Below are 15,808 nucleotides of genomic sequence, written 5' to 3' on the forward strand. Positions count from 1 at the left end.
TAATCTCTGGCATTTGTTTTGTCGATGTATTACCGAGATATGCCCCATCTCTTTACTGGGCCATTGATTGTTGCCCAACCAGTAGAGCGAGGAGACATTCTGTTTTCAAGCCTCTGTCAATATAACACTTTAATTATCTGTTGAACATGTGCGATGGCACATCCTCCCTTATACCTGTCATCGCTCTGGAATGCCTTCATCATGCTTGGTATCACACTCAGCCAGACACATCGCATATTCACTGTTAAGTTGGAGGAACGAGCAACCCCCCCCCAGTGTGAGTGCATTTAATTGTTGAGTAAATGGGATGATGTGGGGCAGAATCTTATCAGCCCCAGAGAGATGGCTTTGGAGGCAGGGGGTGCGGGGAATATTTAAAAGTTGCCGTTGGGTCGTTGACCTGACATGTTCCCGCCTCTGAGCGATCTTGCTGGAGGCAGGGTCAGGCTGGCACCGACAGTGGCAGGTAGCCAATTAGTAGCAATTAAGAGCCCATTGGGGGCACATGAAAATCTTGACATGTCGGTGCTCCATATGTGGAGTACAATAAGGTTTGAAGTATGATTACCTCGAAAGCTATGTTGGTTGCAGATTGCTGTATTATTTCGAGAATAATTTTATTTAATTTTATTTAATAATGGGGCCTGCTACATCTCTGGTGAACCACACCTTGCAGCACCACATCATGTATCGCTCCTGATCTGAGTCAATTGAGAGGCCTCTTCTGGAAGTCAAGAGAGCCAATCAGAGGGAGGTGCCCTGGCCACTGAAGCCACCAGCCACCCACCCCCTGGGCTGTATGCGTCGGACTGTCTAACACTTGTTATGGGCCAGCGTTTAGAAAACTCCAAAGTATATCATGGAGTTCAACTGACCTACAACTGTTTATCGATTTTGGTTATGATGAGCACAAGGGCCTACTTTCCAGGTGTTATTCAACAGAGGCCTTAAGCACTTTTAATCAAAAACAAGCTTTATTCTACGAATTCTGTTAACATTTTTATAAACACACACAGTCAGCATTTTTATCAACTACCAACATAAATACCGCACACAGCTACAGTAATCTATGTATCACCCTTAATAAATTTCCCCCTTTAACTGTTCCAATTTAATAACAAGATCTCATAAACCCCTTTTCAAAGGTGTGGCCCAGCACACAGCACTCAAGACCTGGTATTGACACTCTTCTTTTCTTTCCAAAACAGTAGGTTTGAATTCCTTCCGAAAGCTATTATTTCTTTTCAAGTTATCAAGCAGTCTGGAAACAGCTTTAAAATAAGGATAGAGAGACAGGACAAGACTTGTCTGTCTGAATCCAGCAGCCAAATCTGAAAACCAAAGCAAAAACTCAGAGCCACAGCCCAGCTCCACCCACACAATGACACCACTGAAGCCCTGTGATAAGACAAAACATTTCTTAAAGAGACACTCCCATGACACACTGTGCGTTTTCTGTTCCCCAGGAGAAGGCCCACCATAATCGCTGGAGCGGGTGAACCACTGGTCTTGCGGCCCTTTACCATAACAGAGCAGCGGGCCCTGGACGTGGTCGGCGAGCCCGAGGTTAGGGCAGTCGGCGGGGTGGAGATCAGCCTTGGACGAGGAAATGCCCCGCTGAGTTGTGCTTCCCATGCCACTTGTGTGAACCAGCCACCCCAACACCACCCCCAAACCAACCTCATCCCCACACCACCCTCACATCCACACCACCCTCACCTCCACACTACCCTCACCCCCACACTACCCTCACCCCCAGACCACCCTCACCTCCACACCACCCTCACCTCCACACTACCCTCACCCCCAGACCACCCTCACCTCCACACTACCCTCACCCCCAGACCACCCTCACCTCCACACTACCCTCACCCCCACACCACCCTCACCTCCACACTACCCTCACCCCCACACTACCCTCACCCAGACGACCCTCACCTCCACACCACCCTCACCTCCACACTACCCTCACCTCCACACTACCCTCACCGCCAGACCACCCTCACTTCCACACCACCCTCACCTCCACACTACCCTCACCCCCACACTACCCTCACCCCCACACTACCCTCACCCCCACACTACCCTCACCCCCTGACCACCCTCACCTCCACACCACCCTCACCTCCATACTCAAACCCACACCACTCTCACCCCCACCCTCACCCCCATCCTCACCTCCACACCACCCTCACCCCAACACCACCCTCACACACACATCACCCTCACCCCAACACCACCCTCACCCCCACCCTCACCCCCATCCTCACCTCCACACCAGCCTCACCTCCACACCACCCTCACCTCCACACCACCCTCATACCCACACCACCCTCATACCCACACCACCCTCACCTCCACACTACCCTCACCCCCAGACCACCCTCACCTCCACACCACCCTCACCCCCACACCACCCTCACCTCCACACCACCGTCACCTCCACACCAGCCTCACCTCCACACCTTCACACCACCCTCACCTCCACACCACCCTTATCCCTACACCACCCTCACACCCACACAAGCCTCACCCTAACACCACCCTCACACCCACACCACCCTCACACCAACACCACCCCCACCCCCACCCTCACCCCATCCTCACCTCCACACCACCTTCACCTCCACACCACCCTCACCTCCACACCACCCTCACCTCCACACCACCGTCACCTCCACACCACCGTCACCTCCACACCACCGTCACCTCCACACCACCCTCACCTCCACACCTTCACACCACCCTCACCTCCACACCACCCTTATCCCTACACCACCCTCACATCCACACAAGCCTCACCCTAACACCACCCTCACACCCACATCACCCTCACACCAACACCACCCCCACCCCCACCCTCACCCCATCCTCACCTCCACACCACCCTCACCTCCACACCACCCTCACCTCCACACCACCCTCACCTCCACACCACCCTCACCTCCACACCACCCTCACCTCCACACCATCATCACCTCCACACCACCCTCATCCCTACACCACCCTCACACCCACACCACCCTCACCCTAACACCAACCGCACCTCCACACCACCCTCACCCCCACACCACCCTCACCTCCACACCACCCTCACCTCCACACCACCCTCACCTCCACACCACCCTCACCTCCACACCACCCTCACCCCCACACCACCCTCACCTCCACACCATCATCACCTCCACACCACCCTCAACTCCACACCACCCTCACCTCCACACTCACCCCCATCCTCACCTTCACACCACCCTCACCTCCACACCACCCTCACCTCCACACCACCCTCACCTCCACACCACCCTCACCCCCACACCACCCTCACCCCCACACCACCCTCACCTCCACACCACCCTCACCCCCACACCACCCTCAACTCCACACCACCCTCACCTCCACACTCACCCCCATCCTCACCTTCACACCACCCTCACCTCCACACCACCCTTATCCCTACACCACCCTCACACCCACACCACCCTCACACCCACACCACCCTCACCTCCACACCACCCTCACCTCCACACCACCCTCACCTCCACACCACCCTCATCCCTACACCACCCTCACACCCACACCACCCCACCCCCACCCTCATCCTCATCCTCACCTCCACACCATCCTCACCTCCACACCACCCTCATCCCTACACCACCCTCACATCCACACCACCCTCACCCCAACACCACCCTCACACCCTACCACCCTCACCCCAACACCACCCTCACATCCACACCACCCTCACCCCAACATCACCCTCACCCCAACACCACCCCTACCCCCACCCTCACCCCCATCCTCACCTCCACACCACCCTCACCTCCACACCACTCTCACCTCCACACCACCCTCACCTCCACACCACCCTCATCCCCACACCACCCTCACACCCACACTACCCTCGCCTCCACACTACCCTCACCCCCAGACCACCCTCACCTCCACACCACCCTCACCCCCAGACCACCCTCATCTCCACACCACCCTCACCTCCATACTCAAACCCACACCACCCTCACCCCCACACCACCCTCACCCCCACCCTCACCCCCATCCTGACCTCCACACTACCCTCACCCCCAGACCACCCTCACCTCCACACCACCCTCACCCCCAGACCACCCTCATCTCCACACCACCCTCACCTCCATACTCAAACCCACACCACCCTCACCCCCACACCACCCTCACCCCCACCCTCACCCCCATCCTCACCTTCACACCACCCTCACCTCCACACCACCCTCACCCCCATACCACCCTCATCTCCACACCACCCTCACCTCCACACCACCCTCACCCCCACCCTCACCCCCATCATCACCTTCACACCACCCTCACCTCCACACCACCCTCACACACACACCACCCTCACACCCACACCACCCTCACACCCACACCACCCTCATCCCTACACCACCCACACACCCACACCACCCTCACCCTAACACCACCCACATCACCCTCACACCAACACCACCCCCACCCTCACCCCCATCCTCACCTCCACACCACCCTCACCTCCACACCACCCTCACCCCCACACCACCCTCACACCCACACCACCCTCACCCCAACACCACCCTCACACCCACATAACCCTCACCCCAACACCACCCCCACCCCCACCCTCACCCCCATCCTCACTTCCACACCACTCTCACCTCAACACCACCCTCACCTCCACACCACCCTCATCCCCACACCACCCTCATACCCACACCACCCTCACCTCCACACCACCCTCACCTCCACACCACCCTCACCTCCACACGACCCTCACCCCCACACCATCCTCACCTCCACACCACCCTCACCTCTACACCATCCTCACCTCCACACCACCCTCACTCCCACACCATCCTCACCTCCACACCACCCTCACCCCCACACCATCCTCACCTCCACACCACCCTCACCTCCACACCACCCTCACCTCCACACCACCCTCACCTCCACACCACCCTCACGTCTACACCATCCTCACCTCCACACCACCCTCACCTCCACACCACCCTCACCTCCACACCACCCTCATCCCCACACTACCCTCACACCCACACCACCCTCACCCCAACACCACCCTCACACCCACATCACCCTCACCCCAACACCACCCTCACACCCACACCACCATCACCCCAACACCACCCTCACACCCACACCACCCTCACACCCACACCACCCTCACCCCAACACCACCCTCACACCCACACCACCCTCACCCCAACACCACCCTCACACCCACACCACCCTCACCCCAACACCACCCTCACACCCACATCACCCTCACCCCAACACCACCCTCACACCCACATCACCCTCACCCCAACACCACCCTCACCTCCACACCACCCTCATCCCCACACCACCCTCCCCTCCACACTCAAACCCACACTACCCTCACCCCCATCCTCACCTCCACACCACCCTCACCCCAACACCACCCTCACTCCCACACCACCCTCACTCACACACCACCCTCACTCCCACACCACCCTCACCCCCACACCACCCTCACCCCCACACCACCCTCACTCCCACACCACCCTCAATCCCACACCACCCTCACTCCCTCACCCCCACACCAACCTCACCCCACACCAACCTCATCACCACACCACACTCGCCACACTACCCACAAACCCACACCACCCTCACCTCCACACTACCCTCACCTCCACACTACCCTCACCTCCACATCACCCTCACCCCCACCCTCACCTCCACACTACCCTCACCTCTACATCACCCTCACCCCCACACTACCCTCACCTCCACACCACCCTCACCTCCACCCTAACCGCACCCCCACACCACCCTCACCCCCACACCACCCTCACCCCCACACAACCCTCACCCCACACCACCCTCACCCCACACCACCCTCACCCCCAAAACACCCTCACCCCCACACCACCCTCATCCCACACCACCCTCACTCCCACACCACCCTCACCCCCAATCCACCTTCACCCCCAATCCACCTTCACCCCCACACCACCCTCACCTCCACACCACCCTCACTCCCACACCACCCTCACCCCCAAACCACCCTCACCCCCAAACCACCCTCACCCCCAAACCACCCTCACCCCCAAACCACCCTCACCCCCAAACCACCCTCACCCCCACACCACCCTCACTCCCACACCACCCTCACTCCCACACCACCCTCACCCCCAAACCACCCTCACCCCCAAACCACCCTCACCCCCAAACCACCCTCACCCCCGCACCACCCTCACTCCCACACCACCCTCCCCTCCACACCACCCTCACTCCCGCACCACCCTCACCCCACACCACCCACACACCAACCCAACCCCCTCACCCACATACTACCTTCACTCTCACAACACCCTCACCCACACACCACCCCACCTCCTCACCCTATCCCCACACTACCCTCACCCCTACACCACCCTCAGACCACCCCCACACCCTCACTATCCCCGGCCTGCAGTATAATCATGCATCTTGTCTTGTGTCTTGCTGGACCTGCTAGTGAGGGGGGAGGGTCCATCAAGTGTCCCACACCCTCCCCACAGCCAGAACTCTGGGGGCCGAGCAGCGATGATGACACCAACACCCAAAGCCCAGGACACTCCAGAGCTCGAGTCCAATGTTGACATCGAATTCGCGTCACAGCTGCCCCCAAAACCCTCCACCATCCCAGAGGCACTCACCTCGGTCGGACACTTTAGTGAAGAGGCTCCTGAGGCTCCGGTGTCCCACCCCGCACAATCCCCCCATCTCAATCATCCCTAACTCTGCCACCCAATGGATTCAATGGGACCATGTGATGGAATGGCCTGGTCGCATGCAGGGATCACCCAGGTGGACGGTGGAAAGTGCTACCGTGGGCAGGGGTCAGACTTTGTCAAATGGTGCGGAGCACCAGACGTTATCGCAGAGCGGGTTGTCATCAGCTTCCATCCCATGGGGCCGACCAACTGTTACTGTCAACCCAGGGTCCCCACCCCTGTAGTGTGGCAGGTGGGTATTGCGGAGGGATTGCAGGTGTGAAGGGTGGTCGGCCGAGGGGAGGTGGTTGGGATGCAGTATCCGTGCCACTGGCCAGTTTCTCCCCCCCCTCCAGCCCCAGTGGGTGAACCTGGAGGCGATCACAGCCTCCCGTGCCTGCTCGGGCCTCATGTCCTGCCCACCCTCGTCATCCCTGCACCCTCATCATACGAGGGCTGGTTTTCATCCTCCTCCTCCAGCACGTCGCCCCACTGCTGCGCGATATTGTGGAGGACACAGCTGGCCGCCACGATGCAGGCGGCCCTCCCAGCGTCATACTGGAGGGCCCCTCCAGAGCGGTCCAGGCACCTGAACCACATCTTCAGAATGCCGAAGCACCGCTCGACCACGCTCTGGTCACTGCGTGGGTGCGTTGTAGCGGGTCTCCACGTCAGCCACGACCGCAGCAGATAACCCTGTCATCCGGGAGCCAACCCCCGAGTCGGGGATGCGCGCCGAAGAGGCTGGAATCATCGAGTGTGCCAGGATGAAGACGTCATGCACACTGCCCGGGTATCGGGCGCAGACGTGCATGATGCGCATCTGATGGGCACACACCAGCTGTATATTCATCGAGTGGAACTACTTTCGGTTTGTGTAGACCAGCCTGTCATCTGTAGGTGCTCATAGAGGAACCTGGTCACCCACTGGACCCAGGACATGTCGGCGATGGTGGCGAACCCCGCTACCCGGGCATCCTGGTGGGCTTGGTCCACATTGAAATGGATGTATTCTGTCGACTGGGCATGTAGGGCTGTGCAGGCTGCGACAATGGCAGTCCGTGCCCAGACACCGCCCCAGTTCCGTGGGGGGGGTCACCCTGGCTCCACAGCAACCCCCCCCTCCAATCCCAGCCAGCCCGGCCAGTGTCAGGACTGGCAACCCACGGTCGCGCCTCTCCACGTCCTACCTCATCACTTTCCCTCATCAGCCATGGCACCAGTTTCATGATTTTTTTAAAAAAAAATATTTTATTCAAGATTTTTTGGCCAAACATAACAGTACATAGTTTTTCTTTTACACAACAACAAAGCAATATAAATAACCGTGGCCAGCTTTAAACAAGTAAATAAATAATATATAAACAAAAACAAAACTAAATGGCAACTGCCTTGTCAAAAATAATTACTCTCCAAAGATACAATCCAACAGTCCAATATACATTACCTAAAACAAATGTTTATACATATACAATGACATCCCTGAGAGTCCGTCCGATTCCTCCCCCCCCCCCCCCCCCCCCCCCCCCCCTCCTCCCTGGGTTGCTGCTGTTGTCTTTCTTTCTTTTTCATTCCCTCTATCTTTCTGTGAGGTAGTTGACGAACGGTTGCCACCGCCTGGTGAACCCTTGAGCCGAACCCCTTAATACGAACTTGATCCGTTCTAACTTTATAAACCCTGCCATGTCATTTATCCAGGTCCCCACGCCCGGGGGTTTGGCTTCCTTCCACATAAGCAATATCCTGCGCCGGGCTACTAGGGACGCAAAGGCCAAAACATCAGCCTCTCTCGCCTCCTGCACTCCCGGCTCTTCTGCAACCCCGAATATAGCCAACCCCAGCTTGGCTCGACCCGGACCCCCACCACCTTCGAAAGCACCTTCGCCACCCCCACCCAGAACCCCTGTATTGCTGGACATGACCAGAACATGTGAGTGTGATTCGCTGGGCTTCTCGAGCATCTCCCACACCTATCCTCTACCCCGAAAAATTTACTGAGCCGTGCTCCAGTCATACGCGCCCTGTGTAGAACCTTGAATTGTATCAGGTTTAGCCTGGCACACGAGGACGACGTGTTTACCCTACGTAGGGCATCAGCCCACAGCCCCTCCTCAATCGCCTCCCCCAGCTCCTCCTCCCATTTCCTTTTCAGCTCATCTACCATGATCTCCCCCTCGTCCCTCATTTCCCTGTATATGTCTGACACCCTACCATCCCCCACCCATGTCTCTGAGATCACTCTATCCTGCACCTCCTGCATCGGGAGCTGCGGGAATTCCCTCACCTGTTGCCTCGCAAAAGCCCTCAGTTGCATATACCGAAATGCATTCCCTTGGGGCAACCCATATTTTTCCGTCAGCGCTCCCAGACTCGCAAACGTCCCATCTACGAACAGATCTCTCAATTGTACTACCCCAGCTCTTTGCCATGCTCCAAATCCCCCATCCATTCTCCCCGGAACAAACCTATGGTTATTTCTTATCGGGGACCGCACCGAAGCTCCCCTCCTTCCCCTATGCCGTCTCCACTGCCCCCAAATTTTCAGTGTAGCCACCACCACCGGGCTTGTAGTGTATTTCTTCGGTGAGAACGGCAACGGTGCCATCACCATTGCTTGTAAGCTGGTCCCCTTGCAGGACGCCCTCTCCAATTTCTTCCACGCCGCTCCCTCCCCTTCTCCCATCCACTTACACACCATTGAGATATTGGCGGCCCAGTAATAGTCATTTAGGCTCGGTAGTGCCAACCCCCCCTATCCCTACTACGCTGCAAGAACCCCCTCCTCACTCTCGGGGTCTTCCCGGCCCACACAAAACTCATAATGCTTTTCTCAATTCTCTTAAAAAAAGCCTTCGTGACCATCACCGGGAGGCACTGAAACACAAAGAGGAATCTCAGGAGAACCACCATTTTAACCGCCTGCACCCTACCCGCCAGTGACAGGGCACCATGTCCCATCTCTTGAAGTCCTCCTCCATCTGTTCCACCAATCGTGTTAAATTAAGCCGGTGCAAGGTTCCCCAATTCTTGGCTATCTGAATCCCCAAGTATCGGAAGTCTCTTGTTACCTTCCTCAGCGGTAAATCCTCTATTTCCCTGCTCTGCTCCCCCGGATGCACCACAAACAACTCACTTTTCCCCATGTTCAATTTATACCCCGAAAAATCCCCAAACTCCCCAAGTATCCGCATTATCTCTGGCATCCCCTCCGCCGGGTCTGCCACATACAACAACAAATTATCCGCATACAGAGATACCCGGTGTTCTCCTCCCCTAAACACTCCCCTCCACCTCCTGGAACCCCTCAGTGCCATGGCCAGGGGCTCAGTCGCCAGTGCAAACAATAACGGAGACAGGGGACACCCCTGCCTCGTCCCTCTATGGAGCCGAAAATAATCAGACCCCCGTCCATTCGTAACCACACTCGCCATCGGTGCCCTATACAGCAACTGTACCCATCCGATATACCCATCTCCAAAGCCAAATCTCCTCAGCACCTCCCACAGATAATCCCACTCCACTCTATCAAATGCTTTCTCGGCATCCATCGCCACCACTATCTCCGCTTCCCCCTCTGGCGGGGGCATCATCATTACCCCTAGCAACCTCCATATGTTCGTGTTCAGCTGTCTCCCCTTCACAAACCCAGTTTGGTCCTCATGTACCACCCCCGGGACACAGTCCTCTATCCTCGTCGCCATTACCTTGGCCAGAATCTTAGCATCCACATTTAAAAGAAAAATGGGCCTATAGGACCCGCATTGCAGCGGGTCTTTTTCCTTCTTTAGGAGGAGCGATATCTTTGCCTCTCACATAGTTGGGGGCAAATGTCCCCTTTCCCTAGCCTCGTTAAAGGTTCTCGTCAGAAGTGGGGCCAGCAAGTCCATATACTTCCTATATAATTCCACCGGGAATCCGTCTGGTCCCGGGACCTTCCCCGCCGCATGCTCCCAATCCCTTTCACTATTTCCTCCATCTCAATCTGTGCTCCCAGTCCCGCCCTCTCCTGCTCCTCCACCTTAGGGAATTCTAGCTGATCCAGAAAGCACATCATTCTCTCCTTCCCTTCCAGGGGCTGAGCTTTATATAATCTTTCGTAGAATACCTTGAACACCCCATTCACTCTCTCCGCTCCCCGTTCCATCTCTCCCTCCTCATCTCTCACCCCCCCTATCTCCCTCGCTGCTCCCCTCTTCCTCAGTTGGTGGGCCAGCAACCGGCTCGCCTTCTCTCCATATTCGTACTGTACACCCTGTGCCTTCCTCCATTGTGCCTCTGCATTACCCGTAGTCAACAAGTCAAATTCTACATGTAGCCTTTGCCTTTCCCTGTACAGTCCCTCCTCCGGTGCCTCCGCGTATTGTCTGTCCACCCTCAAAAGTTCTTTCAGCAACCGCTCCCTTTCCCTACCCTCCTGCTTTCCTTTATGTGCCCTAATAGATATCAGCTCCCCTCTAACCACTGCCTTCAAAGCCTCCCAGACCACTCCCACCTGAACCTCCCCATTGTCATTAAGCTCCAAGTACCTTTCAATACACCCCCTCACCCTTAAACATACCCCCTCATCTGCCAATAGTCCCATGTCCATTCTCCAGGGTGGGTGCTGTTCTTTTTCCTCCCCTATCTCCAGGTCCACCCAATGTGGAGCGTGGTCCGAGATAGCTATAGCCGTGTACTCCGTCCCTGTCACCTTCGGGATCAGCGCCCTTCCCAAAACAAAAAAGTCTATCCGTGAATATACTTTATGGACATAGGAGAAAAACAAGAACTCCTTACTCCTAGGCCTGCTAAATCTCCAGGGGTCTACTCCTCCCATCTGCTCCATAAAGTCCTTGAGCACCCTAGCTGCAGCCGGCCTCCTCCCGGTCCTGGACCTCGATCTGTCCAGCCCTGGGTCCAGCACCGTATTAAAGTCTCCCCCCATTACCAACTTTCCTGCCTCTAGGTCCGGGATACGTCCCAACATTCGCCTCATAAAATTGGCATCATCCCAGTTCGGGGCATATACGTTCACTAGAACCACCGCCTCCCCATGCAATCTGCCACTCACCATCACGTATCTACCCCCGCTATCCGCCACTATGGTCTTTGCCTCAAACAGTACCCGTTTCCCCACTAATATAGCCACCCCCCTGTTCTTTGCGTCTAACCCCGAATGAAACACCTGCCCCACCCATCCTTTGCGTAGTCTGACCTGGTCTATCAGTTTCAAATGCGTCTCCTGCAACATAACCACATCTGCCTTTAATTTCTTTAGGTGTGCGAGTACCCGTGCCCTTTTATTCGGCCCGTTCAGCCCTCTCACGTTCCACGTGATCAGCCGGATTGGGGGGCTCTTTACCCCCCCCCTTGTCGACTAGCCATCCCCTTTTTTAATCCAGCTCCTCACCCGGTTCCCACGTAGCCGTATCTCCCCCTGACCGCGCCCTCCCGCCTCAACCACCCCACCCCGTACCAGCTCCCCCTTCTCCCCAGCAGCAGCAACCCAGTTAACCCCCCCCGCTAGATCCTCTTCTAGCGTAATTGCACCCCCCATGTTGCTGTTTCATGATTTTTAAAAGCACAAGTAAAGCTTGCCATCAGGAATTCACCCCGGTGGAGGTGGAGAATCACGGAGACCATGGAGACGAGCCCATGAATGATATGCCAATGGTGTTTACTGTACGTGCAGAGGGGAACGTATTGACGCCCCTGTTGAAGCACCGGAGAATTGTGATTTGGCGTGAACCCGGCTCCCACCACGATTTCGGCATCAAACCTGATTCCCCATCAATCACGCTTCCCGGTTCCGGCGGGTCCAAAGGAGAATGCCACCCCATATCTACTCCTTGGCAACATGGTCGAGGTAATTTATTCTTCGATGACAATGATCACTGTATTAAAAACCAATGTCAATTCTTTATATATTCTGAGCGACCAAGGCCATTTAATGGTTAGCACTCTGATTTCAGTGACAAGTGGTGCCTCAGATTATTTAATGAATTCTTTAATTAAAACAAATGAATGGGAATGAGTAAAATTAGGACAATGTCTTGCCCCAGGGCCACTCTCAGTTCTAGCATTCTTAACAGCATAGTGAGCTAAGCCAGGCTCAATTGCAAAGGTCAAGTGGCTTGTTTAACACATTGATAACATGCTAAATATGGAAGACTTTAATATTAGAAGGGAGAGCTTCCACTTTGGGGCATGATTGTCGATCTGGTCGCAAATTATGCTCAAAATAGCAACTTTATAGTCTACCAAATTCAACTTTTTTCTCAATATATTCTCAAACACATCTGCATAATCACAAATGTAAAGTTTTCCATGGACCAGCACAATCAAGCAGCCTTTAGAATGTAATTCTTTTTTTTAAAGTACCTTAAAAATATTTTTGGGATTATATTTAAGACAGGTAACCTTGTGCAGTTTCAGCAATACAGCTGTAAATGGGTTATCACAAAAATTAAGCATTTTAAATCAGTGTTTATCCCACTACCTGTGATCCCAATTTTAAATATCTGAAAATACTTTTTTAAAAAGCTGTACAAAATCATTTACCATTGCAGAAAAGAGAGACATGTTTGGATTTTGATTTGAGTTTATTGTCACATGTACTGAGGTACAGTGAAAAATATTGTTTTGCGTACAGTCCAGACTGATCGTTCCATAAATGAAAAAACATAGGATATACGATAGATATACAATACAAATACATAGACATCGGGTGAAGCACGTGGAGCATAGTACTACTCTGCAGAGAAGATGTGTGAATAGATCAGTTCAGTCCATATGAGGGTCATTCAGGAGGCTGGTAACAGTGGGGAAGAAGCTGTTTTTGAATCTGTTAGTGCGTGTTCTCAGACTTTTGTATCTCCTGCCCAATGGAAGAGGTTGGAAGAGAGAATAACCTGGGTGGGAGGGGTCTTTGATTATGTAGACAGGTGTAGACCGAGGCAATGGATGGGAGGTGAGTTCACATGATGGACTGGGCTGTGTTCACAACTCTCTGTAGTTTCTTACGGTCTTGGGCCGAGCAGTTGCCATACCAGGCTGCGATGCAGCCAGATAGGCTACTTTCTATGGTGCATCTGTAAAAAATTGGTAAGAGTCAATTTGGACATGCCAAATTTCCTTCGTTTCCTGAGAAATATAGGCGCTGTTGTGCTTTCTAGGTCATAGTAGCAACGTGGGTGGACCAGGACAGATTGTTGGTGATGTGCACACCTAGGAATTTGAAGCTGTCAACCATCTCCGCCTTAGAACATAGAACATAGAACAATACAGCGCAGTACAGGCCCTTCGGCCCACGATGTTGCACCGAAACAAAAGCCATCTAACCTACACTATGCCATTATCATCCATATGTTTATCCAATAAACTTTTAAATGCCCTCAATGTTGGCGAGTTCACTACTGTAGCAGGTAGGGCATTCCACGGCCTCACTACTCTTTGCGTAAAGAACCTACCTCTGACCTCTGTCCTATATCTATTACCCCTCAGTTTAAAGTTATGTCCCCTCGTGCCAGCCATATCCATCCGCGGGAGAAGGCTCTCACTGTCCACCCTATCTAACCCCCTGGTCATTTTGTATGCCTCTATTAAGTCTCCTCTTAACCTTCTTCTCTCCAACGAAAACAACCTCAAGTCCATCAGCCTTTCCTCATAAGATTTTCCCTCCATACCAGGCAACATCCTGGTAAATCTCCTCTGCACCCGCTCCAAAGCCTCCACGTCCTTCCTATAATGCGGTGACCAGAACTGTACGCAATACTCCAAATGCGGCCGTACCAGAGTTCTGTACAGCTGCAACATGACCTCCCGACTCCGGAACTCAATCCCTCTACCAATAAAGGCCAACACTCCATAGGCCTTCTTCACAACCCTATCAACCTGGGTGGCAACTTTCAGGGATCTATGTACATGGACACCTAGATCCCTCTGCTCATCCACACTTTCAAGAACTTTACCATTAGCCAAATATTCCGCATTCCTGTTATTCCTTCCAAAGTGAATCACCTCACACTTCTCTACATTAAACTCCATTTGCCACCTCTCAGCCCAGCTCTGCAGCTTATCTATATCCCTCTGTAACCTGCTACATCCTTCCACACTATCGACAACACCACCGACTTTAGTATCGTCTGCAAATTTACTCACCCACCCTTCTGCGCCTTCCTCCAGGTCATTGATAAAAATGACAAACAGCAACAGCCCCAGAACAGATCCTTGTGGTACTCCACTTGTGACTGTACTCCATTCTGAACATTTCCCATCAACCACCACCCTCTGTCTTCTTTCAGCTAGCCAATTTCTGATCCACATCTCTAAATCACCCTCAATCCCCAGCCTCCGTATTTTTTGCAATAGCCTACCGTGGGGAACCTTATCAAACGCTTTGCTGAAATCCATATACACCACATCAACTGCTCTACCCTCGTCTACCTGTTCAGTCACCTTCTCAAAGAACTCAATAAGGTTTGTGAGGCATGACCTACCCTTCACAAAGCCATGCTGACTATCCCTGATCATATTATTCCTATCTAGATGATTATAAATCTTGTCTCTTATAATCCCCTCCAAGACTTTACCCACTACAGACGTGAGGCTCACCGGTCTATAGTTGCCGGGGTTGTCTCTGCTCCCCTTTTTGAACAAAGGGACCACATTTGCTGTCCTCCAGTCCTCTGGCACTATTCCTGTAGCCAATGATGACATAAAAATCAAAGCCAAAGGTCCAGCAATCTCTTCCCTGGCCTCCCATAGAATCCTAGGATAAATCCCATCAGGTCCCGGGGACTTATCTATTTTCAGCCTGTCCAGAATTGCCAACACCTCTTCCCTACGTACCTCAATGCCATCTATTCTATTAGCCTGGGGCTCAGCATTCTCCTCCACAACATTATCTTTTTCCTGAGTGAATACTGACGAAAAATATTCATTTAGTATCTCGCCTATCTCTTCAGACTCCACACACAATTTCCCATCCCTGTCCTTGACTGGTCCTACTCTTTCCCTAGTCATTCGCTTATTCTTGACATACCTATAGAAAGCTTTTGGGTTTTCCTTGATCCTTCCTGCCA

The 15,808-nt window shown here is 53.9% G+C and overlaps 1 protein-coding gene across 1 annotated transcript in view; it reads left to right on the forward strand.

The window, feature by feature from the left end:
• Window positions 1–15,808, forward strand: part of LOC140425568 (uncharacterized) — a 199,478-nt gene that overhangs the window by 142,066 nt on the left and 41,604 nt on the right. The window lies entirely within an intron of this gene.

Source organism: Scyliorhinus torazame, chromosome 6, assembly GCF_047496885.1.
Source record: "Scyliorhinus torazame isolate Kashiwa2021f chromosome 6, sScyTor2.1, whole genome shotgun sequence".
Classification (NCBI taxonomy): Eukaryota; Metazoa; Chordata; class Chondrichthyes; order Carcharhiniformes; family Scyliorhinidae; genus Scyliorhinus; species Scyliorhinus torazame.